The sequence below is a fragment of the Poecilia reticulata genome, chromosome 17 (genome assembly GCF_904066995.2).
Source record: "Poecilia reticulata chromosome 17, P_reticulata-male-v2, whole genome shotgun sequence".
NCBI lineage: Eukaryota > Metazoa > Chordata > Actinopteri > Cyprinodontiformes > Poeciliidae > Poecilia > Poecilia reticulata.
Genome location: NC_088846.1, coordinates 22,700,904 through 22,706,965, shown reverse-complemented (window position 1 = coordinate 22,706,965; position 6,062 = coordinate 22,700,904).

Sequence of the window (6,062 nt, the reverse complement as noted above, 5' to 3'; positions counted from 1 at the left end):
TTTGAGACTAAGTTATTATTATCTCTCCTTATATCACACCAAATACATTTTAAATAGGTGTAAAAAATAAATAGCAGGAGGAGTTCACACTCCTCCACAAAGTGGACCATTGCAACTCTTAATCCTGGAAGCAACATTGGTTTTAGTACAATTCATAAAATAATAATAAAAAGAAGAAGCTGTTTGTTTACAGATTTTAACCCTTCCATGGTCTTAAGAGATGGGGTCATTCAGAACCCACAAGTTTTTTACTCGGCACGCACTCTGGCCGGGTCGCATCGACCCCGTGTGCGCTTTCACGTCAATTTATGTGTGGTTTCAGAAATTGACGGTCTGATTTCAAAAAGGGGGCATTCTCTTGAGATTCTTTTAGAGTGCCACAAGTGCAACAAACATTTGCAGTGCACACACAGAAAAAAAAATATGCAACTGCCAAATAGCCCAATATAGCTGAATATTGATAAGAGTACTTGTTCCAGGTACACTCATACCAATACTTGGGAAAGACCAAGAGATTAGCTGTGCAGAAAAGCAAGAACAACACAAAAGTAAATGTCAGCATTTTTATCATTTGAGGGTGAAGATGTGCAAAACAAAACCATATTTTGTCACTAAATGCTTTTAAATGAGTTAGGAATGACTTTTGTATATAATAGTAGCCTATTGCAAGTTTAGTTTGGAGTTTAGTCAGGTAATCTGAATCTGGTAATAATGTGGTTATTACCAATAATGTGGTTTATGCAGATCCTTTTGTTCAGTAATTCACGACTTATTGTCTCCCTGTGTTAATACAAAACACAAAGGCCCATTGTACTGGGACGGGGACTGTAACTTGTCTCTGAGTTTGCCAGTCGTTACTGGGAATTAAACTGGAATCATGTCCTAAATCAGATAGAACCAAGTTCCTTTGTGACTTCATTAAGTTTGGTGTGAGAAAGACTTTGAACAACTTCTCAGGTCTACTGTTAAATACGGTGGGAGATTTGTGATACAGAGAGCCCATTTCTCTTCCAACAGTCCAGGGAGTCTTTACCAAAAACTGAGAATGGGATGTCAATGTCAAGATCAAGATCTGGGTTTATGAAAGTGTCGCTCCCCATTGGCTCCCTGCTGGGAGCGTCCTGGAGCTCGTTGGGATCATCAGCCAGAGAGGATTTAAGGAGCTGAGACCTCACCTCTCTGCCGGATGATTACTCCCTCCCGGTAGTCTCTAGCTCGCTAGACCTTCTCCTGAGAAACCCTAGTTATTTGTGACCTTCTTGAGAAAACCTCAGCTTGTTGTCTGCTTCCCTCACTCGTTCTCTGTCGTTCATTCCCAGGTATAAGCCAGACCCACAAACCTGTAATCCCACCTGCAGTTCCGAACCTCACCTGCCTGCCCGCTCTAGCCCACATTTCATTCCTGTCAGAGAAACTTACCTCAGACCTCCCGATTGGTTGCCCGGATCCAACCTGCTCCATTGAGAAGTCTTCCAGGAGATGAAAGCTAATTTCTCCTGCTGTCCTATCAGACATTCTGTCCACCCCTCACAGAGCCATTGACCCGTCTCTCTGCTTCCAGACGAACCCCGGACCCGATCCAAAGGATCGCCTGCAAGACACCTGTGATTGTATTTTGTAAATAAGTTCTTAGCTTACCGTTGCTTCTCTGGGTCTGATTCTACATGTGGGCCTTAAGACTACCCTCGAACATGACAGTCAATGTTTTGTTCCGCAGGATATCAATCTAAAACCAATGGCAAAATCAACACTGAAACACAACACTCTAATGGTCTCTTAAAACCCTCAACGATTAAGGTGAACAGAAGACAGCTTGAGCATGAGACAATCTTGGAATCTGGATATGCTACCAGGGAAAAAAATACACAGTACCTCTTTGTTGGCTCCAACACTGTGCAAAAAAATGTAGCAGAGAAAACGCAGCTGTAGCCAGGAGAAGATATAAAGTACTTGGATGTGAACTTGTCAATCTGTTTTTGCTACTGCAAGTAAAGATGAACTTATTTGAAGGCTTTTTACATAGTTTTACCAAGGATCCCAAGAGCAATGCAACCTGAAGAAGTTGCATTGCTAAACGGTGAGAAAGAAGCACCTGATTAACCATACAGCAAAATAGATCATTTATGTTTTACAATTTATTTAGAAGCATGATAAAATCCTTTATATGCACACGCAGCAGTGCAGAAAAGAGAGTGCAGTTTTCTCTCTCGTTACTGTTAAGCATGACATTTCTCCTTCTGCTGGTTCTGTTTAGGCTGAGCCGTTAATGTGAATTAACACAACTTTTAACTATTAACATAATTATATTCCTCAACATGCTCAGCACAACCCCCAGCTCTGGCAGGGAAGGACAGCCATCGTCCACCTGTATAAGTATATCGGTGGGTTGATATGGCTGCAAAGTGTGAGCGCGTCTTGGGTCTCAATGGCTTCGATGGCGTTCAGGTGTGCATGGTTGAGCTCTTGTTGTTGAATATGCAGCTTAATTTCTTAACAGTGAAATGTTTAACAGTTTTGCAAGAATGATTTATTATAGTAATATGTTAATACTCCTTAGTATCTGTTTATCTGATGAAGTGACCTTTCAACTATGTAGCTTCCCACTGAAACTTTTTCTCACTTAAGAACAAATCTGTTAGATAAAAAAAAACAATCTATAAGCTCTAAGTGTCTTAAAAAGTCAAGATTGAAAAAAAAGTGTTCTAGTGAGTGATGCATATGTATTTTATTGTAGTAGATAAAGTGTGCTTTAGGGAAGTTTTATAGGTGTAGGGTTCCTGTTGTCCAAAGAAAGAATATTTGAAATGTCTTTTAAATTAGTTTGTAGTCTCTTGCTCCCTCCAGTGGCTAAACTATTTATGAGATGTATTTTGCTACTCTAGGTTAGACAGCTTTGTAAGAGTTGTGGACTGCACAGGTCCTGTCACTATTACGTGAAATTGTGGGAACATTAAATATGTGAAGTATTCAAACAAAAGAAGAACTTTATGCTGGGTACAGTTTTTCAACTTTCTTATTTAAAATGTCTTTATAACACATCCCATGATCTGCCTTCAACACTGGTTTGATTGAATTGTGCTCTTGCTGTACAGAGTTGGTGTTTAAATGTGACCAGTACTGATATTTGACCATTATGCTCCTTAAATTTCTCCTCCGAATGAACATCTTGTGCTGGACAATCCTTGGAGACCCTTGTGGCAGAGATATCAGCCAATCAGCTACAACTTCTGCTCCAGATCTGGCAGTAAAGCCAAACTCACATACATTAATAATGCATAATTAGTTGAACTTTGTAGTGGTGTTGTACATATGTAGTTTGCCATATTTTGTAGCACAGTTGTAATATCTTGTTGAATTTGAGTTAACATTACAATAAATACATGTGTGAGAAGTTTGATGCTGCTGGATTGTTTTTGAAGGTATTTCCTTTATAGTTTTGGAACTTCCATTTCTCGTGAAGCTACGTTGATTGGATCACAGGGGTAAATACGTTCTTGTTAGATGTAATTATAGGTGAACCACTGTTGCCTTCAACCTAGTACCATAGTTGACGGTGGTTGAAAATAGAAAAAAAAAGGAAAACCCCACAAGGTAAATCTCAAAGAAGCAGGAGAGAAAAAGGGAGATAACTTTTTTATGAGCCCTTCAGGAATTACTCTCAGAAAATCTCCTGTTTATTGCCCCCCCTCCCCAAAACTGGGAATTTCATCAGTAGAACAGTGTATGCAAATATTTGATATCAGCTGCTTATAAAGTTAATTTGATAGTAATAATCACATGAAAAAAAGTGTGAACATTTCCTGTTTAAAATAAATGTTGTAGGAACATGGAAGATGATTTCCAGCGAGAACTTTGACGACTACATGAAGGCACTGGGTGTGGGGTTTGCCACCCAGCAGGTGGGGAACCGAACCAAGCCTAACTTCGTGATGAGCGTGGATGATCAGGGGCTGATCTGCATGAAGTCTCAGAGCGCCTTCAAAACTACCGAGGTCAAATTCAAGCTTAACGAGCCTTTCGATGAGACAACTGCTGATGACCGGAAGACGAGGACTGTGGTTATTATGTTTCCATGTTCATGGAAACATTTTTGAAATGTTTCCATGAACATTTCAAAAATAACGTTCCAGTCTTCCTTCCAGAAGACTGAAATGCTTTTTCTGCATGATCTATGAAACAAACAAGTTTGCATGGCATATCTGAAACTTGGAGTAAAATCTGCCCACCCATTGTAGATTTTTAATTTTTTTTCTCTTCTCTAGACCTTTCGTGTCACCACACATTGTCCACACAGACACAGCTGTGTCTAAACCTTGTGTTTTACTTTACACACGCATGACCTGAAGACTCGCCGGCGGCAGTGACCCAGAACGAAACTCGGAAAGGCAGGTCAGACGTTAGCTTGGCATGCTCGCTGTGGGAGGTGGTCACAGTGGCTGGAGTGGGCACTAAGAGGAAGCAGATGGGATGAAGCAAATCTTTTAATAAAAGCTTCAACACAGAAAAAGGTAAAGCACCGTCATTCTGGAATTTACAAGTCTGTTTTACGCAATGAAGCTGCAGTGTCAGCTTACTTATATTTGTTAAGTGTTTTGAGAAGAATTGTGATTGTAAAGCTACAATAAACTATAAATAAATTGAATTGAAATAAATCAGTCCCCGTCATGGAGGCCTCCCATGATTTAATGCCTGCATTCTTTCAAGGTCAGTGTTGTGGACATTATGCAACATTTTTCTTTGCATAACATTTTTGGCTTCCTGCCTAATTTACACAACTCTGGCTATGTGGTGCTTGGTTTCTCTGGATACAAAGCAAACAGGTCAGATTACCTAACTTGCAACTAAGCTCCTGCACACGAACTTCACTGTTGGGAATGAAGAAGGATCCATTTAGCAAATGTACTCATTTTAAACATTGACCAGTTAGATAAACAAACTGACACACACAGACATGCACATACATAGAAGTACAATTTTATAAATAATACTACTGAAGGATTTATTTACTTCAGAAATTCAATTCACTGAGAAAATTTAGACTAACAGACAGTATCCTGATTTTAAGATTTCTTTGTTAATTATGATAATTTTCTTCAACAACTAATGAAAACATGACATTCAAGATTAGTATATTACATCAGCACACAACTGCAGAAGACAAACCACACTGTTGAGCTCAAAATAATGCTGTTCCATGTGTATGGAATTACGTAAAACTAGATGAAACATGCAGGTTTCAGACCACACTTTCAATAACATATCTTTTAAAATGTCTGTCAATACAAAGGCGCTCCACCATTTGCATACTAAGGGGTTTAACTACATTTTTTAGGCTGATCACTTCACAGTGAAAACCAGGCTGCAGCAATATCTGTGAATAGAGGCAAAGAAGAAGAAGCTTTGCTGAGATGCTGAGGTATCCCACTTTCACTCAGTATGTTTTAGCAGGTTGATGGGACTGTTGTTGTTTGTCTTCCTCTTGACAAAACAGTTTAATATATGTCAAAAGTTGTCAATACTTTTTATATATAAATAATGATGAACTTATTGCATATCTCCACTGGATTTATATTTGCTTGTGAGAAAGCACAATGTAAAAACCTTATTGAGGCATTTCAAAACACAAGGCCTTGTTTTTTTTTTTACTGTGCCAAGTGACGGTTAATGATAAAAATTCAAAACAAAGAAAAAAACATGGCAGCTAGAGGTAAAGCCACATTGGAAAGCAACTTTGTGGTGAATGTTTTCCTTACCAAGCATATCTGCCGTCATAAGTGATAAACACAAAAGCTGTGTTTCAATATTCACATTAGTAGTAATATTCATAATACTATGAATAGTATACATATATGTGAAAGGTCTAACTGCCTTTTCACTTGAAAGTCATTTCTCATCAAAAAAAAGGGGGAAAAAAGTCTTAAAGTGTGCTTATGCAACCCAAAACAAATATAGATGTATTTTGTTTAAAGATCCTTAAAAAAAAGTTTAGGTGCGGTACTTATGTCACCAGGTTGTGAGAGAGAAGCACCTGTTTAACCACAGCAGCGATAACTCCTTATCTC